General features: G+C 35.3%; 1 pseudogene; it reads right to left on the reverse strand.

The window, feature by feature from the left end:
- Nucleotides 1-5,153: 5,153 nt before the first annotated feature.
- On the reverse strand, nucleotides 5,154-14,355 carry LOC113260662 (transcription factor BTF3-like; annotated as a pseudogene).
- Between the last annotated feature and the right edge of the window lie 2,425 nt (nucleotides 14,356-16,780).

The raw sequence follows: 16,780 nt of genomic DNA on the forward strand, positions 1-16,780 counted from the left end.
TAAAGTATATGAATTATATCTCAATAAAACTGTTATAACGTATATAATGGAATAAAAAGATACTATGATAAAAAGAAAGTCCAGCTTAAAAAAACAAAAACAACATTAAAAAAAGGAGAGTGATTGAGATAAAAACTCAAGTACGCTAAGCCAAACTTTATCTCTGAAGGAAGAGCCATTGTCTCAGAAAGTCGAGAAAAATTTCCCAGAATGCAGCAAAATATATAAATATAAAAATGTGCACCTGTATGTACATATTTATAGGTATATAATATATAAAAATATATAAATATATGGAAGAGTGTTTAAGAGACTGAAGAAATTGAGAATTCTTTAAGAGAAGTGAAAAGTTCCAACATCAAGTTGAACAGGATTTGGGGGAGAGGCAATATTTGAAATTTATGGCTGAAAATTTTTCATAATAAGAGAAATACATGAATATTCACATTGAAGAAGCAGAATGAGATGTGAATTGGGTTGGTAACAATAGATACATACCTAGACACAATAGTGCAACTGAACAGAGAAGGTCTGGGGAAAATAAAGAAACAGAATGAAATGACTCATTACGCAAAAGGGTAAATGACTTCTCAATGGCAACAATGGAGGCTAGAAGGATTCAGAATAATAGCCTCAAAGTGATGATGAAAAATAACTGTCAACTTACATATCTATATTCAGCAAAATTACTTTTTACCAGATCCACATTTAAAAGAACAAGAAAACTCTAGAAGAAAATAGGGTGATACAAAAAATAATTGGTAGACACATGAATAATACAAACAAAGGTTTGATTATATTAAGCAATAACTATAACAAAGACTAATTTGAGGACTATAACAGTAAATGAACAAAAATACAGGCTGACAATTACTTTTGAGATGAGGGTGCCATTGAAATTCAAGCTCTAATGCTCTTGTATAATAAGGATGGGGAAAGAGAGAAGGAGATTTGGTGTCAGAAACATACATATTAGTATCCCTGATCTGTCACAAATTAACTTTGCTCTCATGCCTACTCTGGATTCTAAAACTGGTAGGGAGTCAATAGGTTTTAATGAGTGTGGTCTTTAATTTTCTTAATATTTGCATTTCACTAACATTTCAGTCTGTTAAAGAAGAAAAACGAAACGACAGCAAGAACAGCAAGAACAACAACAAAGAGACATAGTTATGACTCTCATTCCCAGGGTCCCTCAAAAAGAGCTAGATCCCAGAAGGATTGCTCCAAGTTCTATTGTTTGGGCAGTTGAGTACCTGGAAAATCCAAATCGTGGCCACAAAAAGGAGTTAAGTTCACAGCTGATGATTGGATTAAGCATGAAGGCTTTGGCAATGTTGGTAAAAAGAACATGAGTAATAAGATAAAATACTCAATAGATGGAGCTCATTAGCATGAAGGCTGTAGTATGGATAGAGACCAACAATCCAGGAAAGAGTGTTTTGGAATCTCATTTTCAGGAGTGCTGGCCATATATTACAAGAGCTAGACTTGGGGTTTGAGGTAGAGAGAGCCAGATCTCAGCGTCTCGGAGGTGTTACGGCATGTCTCATTGTCTGTTTTCAATCATTTTTTTCCAAGTAATTAGACCCAATTGTTGCCCAAATGTAATCTAATTATTTTCCCACCCTGCCTCCATTAACCCCTGGAACTTCTCACCTTGACACAAGAAAGGTTTCCACTCATAATATTTTCTCAAGTCTAGAACTGAATAAAAGCTCTCATTGTGCACTGTTGATTTTCATCTGGTGCAGTTCTGGTAACAATAAACTCCTACCAGAACTTCTTGATTCTCTGGAATTCATCTCTGATAACGGTTTTTCAAACTCCAGTCCTCAGAATACACTGTGTCTAGCCCCTTATTTAGTGATTTTGGGGGTAGTTGCCCCCAAGGGTGCAATGCATTTCTCCAAATATCTCTAAATATCTGGGTGTTTAATTCTTCAGCCCTCGGAGGGAAGTTTGAGAACTGAGAACTGACTATGGATGAGTGGCGTCAGCACAAACTGGCTGTTTGAAAATTGTGCACAAATAGCAGAGGAACGTTTTTCATTGGTGCAAATATTATGTGTCTTGGTTGAAGAGCAGACACTTGCCGAAGGATATAAGGACTTTTAATCTGACAGCCAGACTGCTAAGACTTCATTAAACAAACATACTTTTCTTGCAAGTTCTGTTCATTTTTCAGATGGTTCAGAATCCGTTTACGAAAAATAATGAATAGTCCCTACAACTCCAGCCCAGCATGAGAAGGTTTTTCAAAAGGTATTCAGAAGATATTACTGGAGGTTACAATCTAGTGTGAGTTTAAGAGAGAGCTTCCTGAAGGAGGTGATGTCCAAGATGAGAAAGCAAGTTGAGAATTTGTTGTAATTGTTCAGGATAAGAAAGAGAGGAAGGAAATTGCAGGCATGTCTAAAAGTAAACATATAAGAGAAGGGATACATAAAAGGAAAAGAACAGGAGAGATGACACAGTGTTGAAAGTAGTTAAAAAGTCAGGCAGGTAGGATAAAAGATGTGATGACCTGCAGCCAGATAGAGAGAAAAGAAAGAGCGAACATGTAAAGGTTTTCTCATTGTGTCCCCCCCCCCCCCAAGTTATTTGCACTGCTGGCTTTAAAATTAGAATGTAGCCAATTCCTTTACTAAATTGATAGAAGTAGTTGCCTGGGATCTATAGTAACACAATCCAAATCTTTTGGACAGTTATGATTCTGCTGCAGTTGAACTTTGGCTAATTAAAACCAATAGCTGCCAGCAAATTCATTAATCCTGATCTGTTTATAGATCCATTGTGAGGAATGATCATTTATTATCTTAAGACCCTGTGCCTTCTGATAAGTATTATTATGTAAAAATATGGACAGAGAGTGCCCATTGGCAAGAGCTGTTAATCTTTTCAATTCACACTTGGAGTACTTGTAAAAACCAAGCACATTATCCCTCATTGAGAGGCAGGAATGACAAGTTGGTTTAAACCAAGGAGACCTCTGTATAAATTAACAGATGTTTTAGTTGAAAATAGAAGTTGTCAACATGACCTTAATTAATGAATTTGCTAATAGTTGTTCCCAGAATGAGGTAATATGCCAAGTTCTAACCTAGGTATAGAGGAATAAATTGAGGCTTTAAAGTTAGACTCAAATTGAAATCCCAGCTTAGGCCTCATGATTTTCATGGTCTTAAATAAGTCATCAGGTTAACTCAGGTGTGAGAATCATATTCCTACATAGGGTGCATTTAACTAGTATTTAGCATCAAGCGATGCTCAATGAAAATATGCCTTTATAAAGTCAAGTGCATGCTCTTTAATTGAGGAATGTGTGTTCAACACTGTGTATACATGTGTGCTTGAATTTATGAACAGAGTAATAGAAGTGTTATTTATTGACTTATTGGCTAAATCTCATATCTTGATTATGAGGTAATTCTGGCCATGCTCTCTAACTACTACCAGAAAAAAGGACTTTAAACCGATTCTCATATTGAAATCATCACGTGGGGTACAGATCGCACAGCTTCTAAATGACTTATATCTAACACACTCATCCAATGAGATTCTTCATTTAGTTATCTTGGCGTAGGTTTTATCACTTATTTATTCTAACAGACATCCTGGGAGTTCCAGTGCTATGCTTGATTGAGACTTCTGCCGATCAGGTGGACTTTTGTTATCACCTACTTAACAAAAAATATCACAGGCCAAATCACAATATGGCTCAGAACATTGAAGCCTTTATTATTATCTTTAATGTTATTATCATCCCCAAATTTATGAAGAAAATGTCAGACCTGATGGCCACTTTCTCCTCTCACATGACTTTTTTTTCCTTAAATTGTGCAGGAAGATTTCAGTCCTAGGCCCTCGTTTTGTTCCAAGTCTTTGTTAGGAAATATTATCTCATTCAGCCCTTCTCTCAGCATCATCTTCAGCATCATTACCTTCTATTTAGCTGTAGTCTTATTACTTTGGTTAAAAACATATGTGAGATGTATTATGTCAAGAGACTCAATGTATGAATTGCCATATTCCCTTCTTCCTGCTGTGGTGGTCATCCAAATGGTAGAATGTACCACACTCTGCGTGCATGCTTGATACATAGTGTGGGTAAGATTGTTGTTTTCAGCTATTAAAATATGCAGATTCTTTGTTACTACATTATAACCTGATCTATCCTGACTGAAACACGTTGAAGGCTATGCTAACCCTCAGTTTTGTGATGACAGAGCTTGGTTATACCAGAGCATTAAGAAAGTATGCACAGATAAGTATCCTTTTTATACCAGGAAAGATGTGCTTCCATTGCAGTATATTCTGGTACGATACCACTGACCTAAACCAAGTACATTTATACCTTTGTAAGCAAAGACTCCATGAAATTCATCATGCTAACAGTGTGTTCCAATAACTAACAGGAACGCCCCCAACATAGCACTTTTCTAAAATAAAATATTTGTTTTATGACATTCCTAGCTGGAATGAAAATCTAATGAGTGAAGAATTTTTCATTTTGCTCACTTGAAAAAAAAGACTATTTATTTGAGAGAGAGACAGAGTGTGAGCGAGCACAGATGGGGGGAAGGGGAAAGCAGAATCTTGAGCAGACTCCTGACTGAGCCACTCAGGCATCCCTATTGGCTCACTTTTTATTTTCTATTTTTAAATTTTTTTCATTTGTGTACTAGGCAAAGAACTTTATTAACCTTGTTTAAAACTTTATTCCCTGGCTTCTTCAGCTTAATTAGCTGCAGAGGATGAATTGTGTATAAGCAAAAACTGAAAAGAGCAGCAGTGTCCAAGGTGCTTGGGCTTAAAAATATTGGAGATCTAGATTTTGTCAGATCCATGAAGAAAATTTTAAAAAGCAGGCATAATATAGAATAGCCACTCTTAGGGGTGCCTGGGTGGCTCAGTTGGTTAAGCATCAGCCTTTGACTCAGGCTGTGATCCAAGGGTCCTGGGATTGAACTGCACATCGGGCTCCCTGCTCAATGGAGAGTCTGCTTCTCCCTTTCCCTCTGCCCCCCAATCGTGCTTGCTGTCTCTAGTGCTCTCTCTCTCTCAAATAAATAAATAAAAAATCTTAAAAAAAAAAATAGCCACTCTTAGTAACTTCTTCAAGTTTTATATTCTTCAGAAATTGACTCAATTCAGTTTGTTTCATTCTTGGAAGGTTTATCAAAATTCTCCACAAGATCTGAAACTTTATCCTCCTCCTCCTCCTCTATGGGAGTAGACTGTTCTTCCCCCCTGCCTTTTTTTTCTTTAAAAGTTTAAAAACTTTATTTATTTTTAATTTTTTCCCCAGTTTTTCTTTAAATTCCAGTAAGTGGTGCTTTCCATGCACAGATTGGGCAGAGCTTCAGCCAGTCTTCTTAAATTAGTCCGACTCCCTGCACCAGGTTGGCTTGAGATCATGGGTAGCATTTCTGTCAGCTGCTTTGCCCCAGCGTGGCCTGGATTGGTGAAAGTGTCCGCTGCCCTGGATGCCTGACCTGTAGGATTGTTAAAGTTGATCACTGTTCCTTGGTTCATGAATATATTCATGTCTTCAATACCAGACATATTATTTACCCCTCACTTCTTGAAGGTGAGCTGAAGGCTTTTATCATTTGCGATAACCATTCTATGAACCCCTTCTTTCCACTCACAGTTCCTTTCCCATCACTGAGCACTTGTACTTGCAGTTTGGCAAGCTTCTCCTGGTTCACAATTGTTCTTTCATCTTGTTGGAGCAGAAATGGGACCACATGGGGGACTAGGGTTGGCGCTCAGAGAGTCTGAAGTGGACGAGCTGAGATTAGGATGTGCACATGCCTGTTTTGTTCACTTTTTAAATACCTACCACCCAGTAGGTTGCCTAGCACAGAATAATTAATAAATATTTAATTTGAGTGTGCCATTTTCACTTGTTCATTGTTTGACAGTGCCCTCTGATAGCCTTTAGGAGGAATTTTTCTGGACTAAGTACCATGAATATTACTAATTCTTCTAAATATCTGGTGTCATTTTTGACACATTTTGAATCATAGAATCTGTTTTCTCTTCTTGGCTAATAGAAATTCAATCCATTTGAGATTCTCTTCTTATCATTGATGTGCGTATTATGTCATTTAACCATAAAACAAATTTATGTTCCTTTATTTGAACATTTTTCTCTTTGCTTAATTTTTCTTACCTAATTTAATTTTTATTGTATTACTTTAATAGATTTAAAATACACACCACACATATATCTACATTTATGTACACAAAACCATATTTTGATATTTTTCTTAATAGATACATTAACTTTTTATAATAACCAGTTATTTTACTGTACTTTGAAGCTTTATTCAAATATTTTAAACTGTACAAAAACCTATGCACTTTAATTGTGAAAGTGTTAGGGTTGTTAGACCATATCATCTAGCTATAAGGCTTTAAGTAGCAAGGGCAATTTAGTCTTAGTGAAATTGCTCACCGCTTCAAGGCACCTAATTAGAAATTAAAATACCTAGGTTTTTTTTTTTTTTTTAATTCCTCTCCAGCTCTATCTCAGCATATTTTAATCTGAACTATATTTCTATGTTAAATATGATTACTGAGCAATGACAGAACTCATGGTCATTCATTGCTCATTCATTACCAGTTTTCATTTATAGTTGAAATGAATACTTTCCTCAATTATATTTTTTAATCAATCCCAATCCTTTCTTTTTTATATAAGAGATATTAAGCCTTGAGAAAATTTCTGCAGAGTAATAAAACCTGTTAGATTAGATTAATATACATGGGCTGCTCAACTATTATTAATTTAGACAGACTTTCAGTTTTCCTTTTTTGATTACACAGGACATTGATTTATGGTACATGAAATAACCAAATTGCACTTTTGAAATTTAAAATTCTAGAGTTCTCCTTGCAGTGTTGGCCTTGAACTCAGCTATTTTGTCCTTTAAATTATAAAATATATGTCCTTTTTAACTGAAAGGTATATATTGCCTAGTGCAGCAAGTATATTAGTTAAACGTTTGTCTGAGATTAATGGGTCATTCTTAACGTCATTAATGTGCTACTGAATCACAATAGAAGATAGCATATCATAAAACCTTTTATAATCTCTTCATTAGCCTCATTGTAGTGTAACGGCAACGCCTAGGATACCATTTTTTAACTTGTTTTGTTGCTTATGTCTTTTGAGTTTTGTTCCAAGTCCAGAGAGAAAAGATACTGATAATGCCTAAATGTGAGTACTGCTAGGAAGAGTATAGGCTTTTAGTTTATATTGCCCTGCTGGAGTGTGAGCATTCAGCATATTTAAGATGCAGAGATGATTAGGGAGAACCCATTTGCTAAAAGTGCCTGAACTGGGAGAGTACATGGGGAAATGGCAGGACAATGCCAGATAGACTAATATTTACTTTTTTTCCCCAAGCAAAAGTGGATATTCTGAAGTCTGAAGGTCTTTTGGGTTTACTCGGTCAGGACAGCATTTCCCCCCCTTCCTCAGCATCTGACAAAAAAAAAGAAAGAAAGAAAAAAAAAGAAATCTCTTATAAAATTTGTTGGACTGATAGTCCCTCAGTGGTCATGTAAATTGGCTCCTACAGCCTTGCCAGGTTAATGCCCAAATTCCTTAGCTAGCATATGCAAAACACCTGGGAGTGACATCCCCAGATTCATGCAACCAGTACTATTGAGTACATTTTTTGCATAACCATTTTATAGGCACTGGTGATAATATAAAGAACTATAGAGGTACAGCCTCTATTCTTACAAAATCTACATTTCAGTGGGTTGGAAAAGAGAAGGTTTTAAGCAATTCATTAATTGCATAATTTAATAAATAAATTCGGAAAAGTGCTACAAAGGAAACGTGTAAGATGTTATAATAACTAACGAATGAGGAAGCCTAACCTAATTCTGGAGGGCAGCAGAGACTTCTTGAGTCAGGTGTAAAGCATAGATACGATGAAGAGGAAAGGTCCTGAGTCAAAAAAGAGTCTGATAAATTCCAAGAACTATGGTAAAACTACTGTGGGTGAATCTCCATTAGAAGGCAAGAGGGTGAAAAGCACAAGAAGTTACCCTTGTGGTAGGCTGAGCCCAGACCCTGCAAGGTTTTAGAGGCCATGTTATAGATGTTGATTTTATCTTAATGCTAATGAGACCCAACATCTGTGGAGATCTTTGGACCCATTCAACATGATGACTAGCAGGTCAGGCATAAAGGGATACAGGTTCCTATTCTTTTAGCTTTGATGTAGAGCTCATAAATATTCTGAGACTTCTTTTATAAATGGTAGATTATTTGAGTCAAAATCATCCAAGGTCAGACTAAAAGTACAAACCGACCTCTTTAAGATACTTCTACATCCGCCATTAGAGTTGTCCCTTATCAGCATAAACATCAGTTTGAGCCTGATGTCTACAAATCCAGTGTTGGAGAAATCTATACAAACTAGGGGAAAATGCTTTGGAAATATTAACAGCATGCAGTGTCCTAAGTTGCAAGTTTCTTCTATTTCTTTGTAGTGTCCATAAAGCAGTCTAGCTTGTAAAAACTTCCCTTGGCTTTTCGGTGTGTCTTGCTATTGCTCTAATGTGGCAGAGCATAACGGTCACAAGTATGAAAGGCTCTTTTACATTAAATTACACAGAATAAATTTCCCTGCTCAGAAGATGATAGCAGCTGATTTCTTCAATTTAGTTGCAGAAGATTCTAACATTAAATCTGAAGCTACCACGGAGTGATCTAACTTTGAAGATTGCAGTGATGATAATGGGGCTTCTAGTGAACTAAATGAATGTTTATGGCTTTTTCTTTTCTGCGTTCATTGTTGCTGCCGCTGCTACTCCTGCTGATGCTGGTTTTGGTGCGTGGCTTTTTCAGTAGTGTTGGCTTTAAGAACAGAAATAGAATAAACGTACATGCAAATCAATAAAATTCCACAAAGCCTTATATTTCTATAGGATTGACAGTGATGTTTAATAGACTACTTGCTCTTTGCCCCCAAGTTTTAGTTTTGCTGTCAAGCATAAACCTCTTTTTAAAACTTCCTTGAATTTGAAATGATACTAGTCATGGGTAATTAGATTCTCTTTAAGAATACTCTTTATTTCCTTAATTGATACATGCATTTTATATGTTTATATGATTCTCACTGTGTATTATATTTCAATCAAGTTAAATCTGTATTTTTGTTTTTTTCTTTTTAAGGAGCAAACTTATGATTTCTACAAGACTTCAAGTATATCAGATTGTCCTATCTATCATATTTTATAAGCTAATTTTAGAGTTACTTCTTTGAATTGTTTTCCTTTTCAAAATTTAAATTCTCAATAAAACACTTTGTTAGGGGCGCCTGGGTGGTGCAGTCGTTAAGCGTCTGCCTTTGGCTCAGGGCGTGATCCCGGCGTTCTGGGATCGAGCCCCACACCAGGCTCCTCTGCTGGGAGCCTGCTTCTTCCTCTCCCACTCCCCCTGCCTGTGTTCCATCTCTCGCTGGCTGTCTCTCTTTCTGTCAAATACATAAAATCTTTAAAAAAAAAAAAAAAGGAAAATTTGTTAAATGACCCTTTAGTTTTCCACCAAATGTATATAACTTAACTTATTTAAACTATTACCGATTGATTGCAATTTTTCACTTAGAAACAATATTTACCAAACATACATTTGTAGAACAATAAGGAAAACTATAGGGTTTCTGGCCTCAGAATATCAAGTCACCATGCATTAGAGTAAATAGGAGAGTGGGCTCCCTCTGCATCAGCAGGAATGAATGAATGAAATTCAGTTTCCTACAGGACCAACATGTGCCTTTTCTTCAGAAGCTTGAATCTGAATTTTCATAAGGATTTGGAAAGCTAACTTAAGAATCCTCAGAAAATTCTCCTTGTAGCTAAAATTTAGATGTAGATTGCTTGATTCCTAAATCCTCCCTGTTTATCCCTGCCAAAGTATGTTTCTTTATTTACCCTATAAATAGGTAAGTGTAAGGACTCTTTGTCCCCTCTTGGAGACATTATCCCATTGGCCACTGCAAGTCTCTTCCTGGGATGATGATAATATGATGAATCATGTGTCTTCTCTTTCTCTTGTTTGGCTTTCAGGCTTCCCTTACAAAGCCTGTCCCTTAATAGTGAATGACATTGTGGTATTTACCTTTGTTGACTTTACACAACCTTGGTACATGAAGTTTTGCAAACATTTCTGATTGTTTCTCTAAACAACAAAAAAGAGGTAAATTACAAATATTCACAGCATTTTATTATACTTGAAATATCAGGAAATTTGCTATGCATTCATGAGTGTTATTTTAATTTTTTTCTTTTTTATTATTTTTTATTTTAATTCCAGTGTCGTTAGAATATAGAGTTATATTAGTGTTATGTTTACAATACAGTGATTTGTCAGTTCCGTATATTACTCATTGCTCATCAAGATTAAGTGCAGTCTTAATCCCCTTCACCTATTTCACCCATCCCCCCACCCACTAATAAAGCAATTTGATGGAACTTTAATAACTCCATTTTACAGATGAGAAGACTGAAAATTTAAGAACCAAAATATCTTGCCTAGGGTCACATGGGTAATTAAGATAGCACTCTTTCACATCTGAGTTCAGCTTAGAAAGGGACAAAACACACTTCTTTGTCTTCTGAAACTGGCGGAAAGGAAGTGATCGAGATCACTCTGAAGGAGTAGGAAGCAGGTGTGCTGGATTAAGGAAGTAAGACCGAGGGAAAATCGGAAGCTCTGTGCAAAGATTAGAACTTTAAGATTTTGAACTTGAAAAGTCTGTTTTGTCCTTTTCAGGTCCAGTTCAAGTCAAGTTTGTCAAGTTCAAATAGACTTGAAAAGTTGATTTCAAGTCCATTTTGGACTTGAAAGCTGATAGCTGAAGAGGAGATAGGGTGAAGCTTATTTTCATATAATAGTAGGAGAAGCTTTGTAACTAGGGCATTGTGTGAGTTCAAAAGCATGTCTTACTTTCAGAATGAAGGCTTAAAATGAAAAGTATAACTATTCCTGCTTGCCAGTTTACTTGTAGAACTAAGGGAATTGGTAAGATACTGATAGTGAGAATTACGAACAGAAATACAAAGGAAGGTGGATGCCATACAATTCAAAATGGGAGGCATATGGGCCTGTTGGTGCAAAATTAATGACCTAAATTTGGCAATAAGGAGATAAGTTAATATCCAGATGATGTCTGGCCTCTGAGATAAACAGAGGATGGAAGAATTTAAAAATTGCCTAGAAGACAGAAACTGTGAATGAGATCCAGAATTCAGTTATGTGAAGAGGCAGGCAAAAAATTTCTGAGTAAAGCCTGAAGAATGTACATGTTCTTAACAACCACCTGGAAAGAGTCAGTATTCTGATAAGGAGTAGAAGAAAGACTTGGGGAATGGAATGCAAAGTTCCCTGGAGGATACTGAGAAGACAGAAAACATCTTGATGCTTAAATTAAAGAGGACAATTATGAGCAAAATTCATAGGATCTGTATAGCTGAGAGTTCCTACCTAACTTTCCAATATTTCATTAATACAAGTTTCTAAAGTCACTATTAAACTCAGTTCTACAATAAATAAAATCTAAATAAACTTTAAAAACCATCATAGGTTATTATTTTGACTTTGGATAAAAATATATCTTTCTTGGCTCTGATACTTCAACAAGGAACTAGAGGTTATAATCAAATCAATTATAACCAAACTGGATGAATCTTTTCATTATACATTTAAAATTTTGTTATTTGTTGAAAGAAAATTTGTCTATCTCCATGCTAATAACATCACATATATACTAGACTATTTCTCATATTTAGAAAAGTACTTCTACATTTCAAGAAGTTACAGGAGGAATTGAGATCAGCTGTATATTGAGTACATTCATTTTGCCTGCTTTTGGTTTGATATCTGAATTGACTGTAAAGAATTGATATGGCTGGGCAACAGAAATTATCTGGAATGGTATTTTTGGAGGACCACATGTATCTTTCTTGAATGGATTTATTGCATTCTGTGATAAGTTTCTTCTTTGAAGTTCATTTTAAACAAAAGGGGAAAACCTATAGTAACATCCAATAAAACAAACAAACAAAAAGCAATATTGTAAGAAGAAAAAAAAAAAAAAAAGAAAAGAAAAAAAGCCAGTTCAAAAGGTAGCAGTGATTGTGCCCAGACCGTTAACAGACTAATACAAGGAGTGATGACCTTGTGGAGTTTGTTGGTGATGAGGTCATAAAATGTGACAAAAAGAGATTGCAGTTTTTATTGTTCCATTGATTTCACCTTTTCCCTTTTCGATATGAAGTTGGCTAAAAGACTTTATTTTGTTACTCACTGAGTCTAGGGAGTGTGCGGAGAGAATGATGTTGGCTTCTAATAGGTGCTTAACTATGTTTAGAGGTGGTCAAGCAGGTTTATGTGAAGAGAGAACTAAGCCGGAACTTGCATCTTGCAATGAATCCAGGATGTATGATGAAAATTATAATAGTCAACTCATTAGATAATATGTAAACATCAAGAGCAGATGGGCTTTCAGAAAACAAAGAACTTATTTTCAGGAAATTGTCTTGACTGTATAAAGAAACTATATAAAGAAAGGCAAATATAGAACATTATTAGTGTCATAGAAGTGATATTTCGTGATTTTTTTTTTAAACATATTTCCATTTTGTTACATCTGTTCAGGTTTTCTGATCTCAAATTGTGCTCAACTTGTGACACAGACTTGGTATAATAAATACTAAGATAAAAAAGTAAGGATCATTTCAGGCTTAATTTTTTACTTTTGTAAACTTTCTACTAACTGACCAATATTTTATTTAATACAATATGACTTTGAACTTCAAGAGTCCATTGTTTGAGAGAAAGAAAAAATTTCCAAATATTTTTTTTTTCTTATTGTTAACTTGCAATGAACCAATAGGACTGATTTGAGTAAAATTTTAGAAATTGAATTAAAATGCAATGGCTATGTAGAAGACTCTGTATACTCTCCTGGGGTAGAATCAGTGAGGAAATATTATAACTGTTTAATCTTGAGAAAGTCATTTAATTTTTCTGACTATTTACTCATGTGTAAAATGAGAGGAATAGACTGGCTTTCCAGATCAAACATACTGTGTTTCTGTGATATGTGATGCACTGGTGAGATAAATTGTTTCTTCAAAAATACCAAAATCAATTTAAATAAATGAGTTAAGTCAACCACAAAGGAAAATATGATCCACCAGTGTTCAGCTTCTGCCCAAAAAGGCAAATGGCAAAGCCAGTAAAGGTTTGAGGACAGTGGTTCAAAAGCAAAGAGGTATAGAGAATATATGTAATATATAACATAATGTTACATATATTATTAACCGCAAAAGAGAAGTGAGACTCATCAAGTTGAAAACTGTTTAAATGGCAAGGGTGATTGGTTTTATTAGAAACTTTGTAGTAAATTGATTTACCTTCTTAAGATGTTTCTAGACACGACCTATGGTATTAGTATTAATTTGCACGTGATAATTTTTCCTTAAAAAATAGAATTATAGAATTTAAAATAGTGGCACCTGGGGGGTTCACTCAATTAAGCGTCTGCCTTCAGCTTGGGTCACGTCCCGGAATCCTGGGATCAAGCCCGGCATTGGGCTACCTGTTCAATGGGGAACCTGCTTCTCCCTCTCCCTCTCCCTCTCCCTTTGCTGCTCCCCTTGCTCGTTCTCTCTGTCTTTCCCTCTCTCTTGCTCTCTCTCGCTCTGTCAAATAAATAAGTAAATAAATAATTTAAAAAAAAAAGAATTTAAAATATTCCATTTGGACATGACCTCATAAGATATTTAACCCAAACTATTCGATTTATAAGTTTACAAAATAAACTTTAGATGAGAGCTTAAACAACATTTTTTAGTTCTTATGGCTAGTTAGAAAAATTATATTATAAAGCAAACCATAACCTGCAACCCATAATTCTAACTTTAAGCTAAAAGTTCTTTACTCGAAAAGCTTTAACAGGAAAAAAAAAAAAATGGCTATGAGCTTTTATTATACAAAGTTTTAATATCATTATTACAAATTCTCATGGCCATATTCATTACAATTTGATCTCTTTGTCCATTATATTGGTTGTCCTGCAAATTCAGTATGGAATATGACCTAATCAAATGTGGGAGAATTGCCTAAAAGAAGTAATAAATATTAGAACAAGAACTTGTAAAGTGAGGTGAGTACTTCATGGCTTGGAAACAAAATTTTGAAATCACAAAAATCTATTTGAGATCTCTACAATTTGGCTACAAGCTATCTTCCCCACACAGTTTATTACCCTTTTCTCTTTCTGAGCTCTCTACTGCAGCTAAATGTAGGCATCTTCCCATGTTGTGTTCATGCCCTTTGTTTTACCAACTAGGATCACTAGCTGTTTCACTCATTTGGAATTCCCTTTTTTTTACCATTTCTTGAAGTCTTACCTCTCCTTCAAATATCATTTCTTGTGCATGATCAACCTCCTCTATAAAGTTTTACTGATCGGTCCTTCTAGTTGTGGTTTCTATATCCTCTGAACCCTTAGACGTTCTTCACCATTTATACCACTCTTGATTTTTATCACCCAGTGCGCATGCTGTTTGCTCCTGAGCTGCAGTTGTGAACAGTCACCCAATATTTCAAGTACTTCTTCATCTAGCTTCAATTGCACTGAAGTCCCAGTAGTTCTGACTTCCTTTATGGTCAGGTCACTTAATTTCCTTGAGATAAAAGTTTGTCCTAGATAGAAAGGAAATAAACAAGACAATAAATACATTTAACTTGATACACAATGGACATGCCAATAGCAACTGCAAGTCACAGAGCTAGCATTTAAATTAAGTCCTTCTTCATGTCGAATCCTGTGTCCTTTCTCATATGCCTCTCTGGAAATCCATGCCACACGGCTACCTGATTTTATGCTATTGATTACCAATTCTAATTTTGTGGTACTTTAATTGCTTCTAGTTGGTAGCAAATGATTCTTGGAAATCTCAAAAAAAAAATCTTGAATTCATATCATTTTCAGGGTAAAGATAGTCAAACCTCTAGAAAAGTAGACACTTTTATGAAATTGAATGAAGAACAGTTAAAAATGTTTAAAGACAGGAGGTACAGATAGAAGAACTGCGTACCTTCTCATTTTATATAAATGGGAAATGAGGTCCTTTGGATCACACATAGAGTTAATAGTAGCAATTATTTTCCCAAGAAGCCACCCATTTGCGCTTTGGTTGACTATTTATTTTATCATCATCATGATTAGCATTGTTAGTAGTAGAATTAGTGATAATAATAAGATACAGCAGGTGTTATGGCTTGGTGATGAATTGGATTACTCTTCATTATAACTGATATTTTTTGTCCTGTGTTTTCTTACTGTTGTATTACAGTTTTTCAATAGATTATAGTCCTTTTTAATACATCTGAACCATTCTTATATTGTAGGTGACGCAAACAGAATCTAACACCTAACATACATTGAATATATCTTTATTGGTTTTCACAATAAATGGATAAATGGATAATTTGGTTATTGAAAACTACTTATTCTGAAGGAAAAACGATTCTATAAAGCTAAATAAATTAAAATAAATGATACTTATCAGGCTGAAGAAAATCTCTCACTATGATATGTAATTTACTTATACTCATTGTCAGGTAACAAAAAGAATCCCAGAAACAAATAATTATTGAGGAATTTTGTCAAAATGGAAATTAGATCATGTCACTCTTCCGTTATAACCCCTCTAATGGCTTCCCAGTTCTTTCAGAAGATAAAAGCATTTTCATTTTATAGTGGCTTCCAAGGCAGAACCTTTTATGACCATTCTTCCCCTTCCCCCATCTCCCTTAGTCTGCCTTAGTCATGGGGCCACCGTGCAGTTTCTCTTTGAGGCCAGGCATCTTCCAGTCTTAGAGACATTTTATTTATGTCCGCCAAGAACACTCTTCCCCCAGGTAGCAGAGAGCTAATTTTTTTTTTTTTTTACCTCCTTCAGCTTCTTTTCTTAGCAGTGAGATGTTCCCTAACTACCCTATATAAAATTGCAACTTCCCTGTCCCATGCCACACACACACACACACACACACACACACACACACACACACGCTACAGTTTCTTGCTTGCTTGCTCTGTTAATTTTCAGAACACTGAACACATAGCACTTCATAGCACTCATCACCCTCTAAAAAACCATATTGTTTATTTATTGCCTGTATTCCTTCATCAAAATGCATGCTTTAAAATGATGGTAATTGGTTGGTTGGTTTATTGGTATATCCTCTGGGCCTAAAACAGGATGTGGAACACAGTAAGTGCATAATAAATGAATAGCCAAGTCAGTATTAGCTGTAGTGTACTTAGAAATGACTATTTCAATCGCAGTGTTTCTGCCACTTATGAGGCCATATTTAGGTCTTGAATGGCAAAGAAAACTTTTTTGGGGTGTTTTACTCCATAAAATTTTTTTCACTTATTTCCCTGTCATGAGTTTTTTCCATGGAGGTTTGTGTACTTTATGTCTTCGAATTTTTTGGATGATGGAAGTATTTGACAATTGAGGTTAGTTTTGTAAAATGGAATTTTATTCTAAGGAATAATAGCAGTACTGATAGATGCAATTCCTGGATCATTCCTCATTTTAGCTGAGACTAAGCATTTTTTTTTTTTTAACCAAAAGAACGGGAAATGAGCTGAGTTGTTTTACTTCTTTTCTCAGTTGTAGTCATATAGTTCAGGGGTGGGCCATGATAGCTGGCGGCTCTGATCTGCCT

This window comes from Ursus arctos, unplaced genomic scaffold (genome assembly GCF_023065955.2).
Source record: "Ursus arctos isolate Adak ecotype North America unplaced genomic scaffold, UrsArc2.0 scaffold_18, whole genome shotgun sequence".
In the NCBI taxonomy this organism is placed as follows: domain Eukaryota; kingdom Metazoa; phylum Chordata; class Mammalia; order Carnivora; family Ursidae; genus Ursus; species Ursus arctos.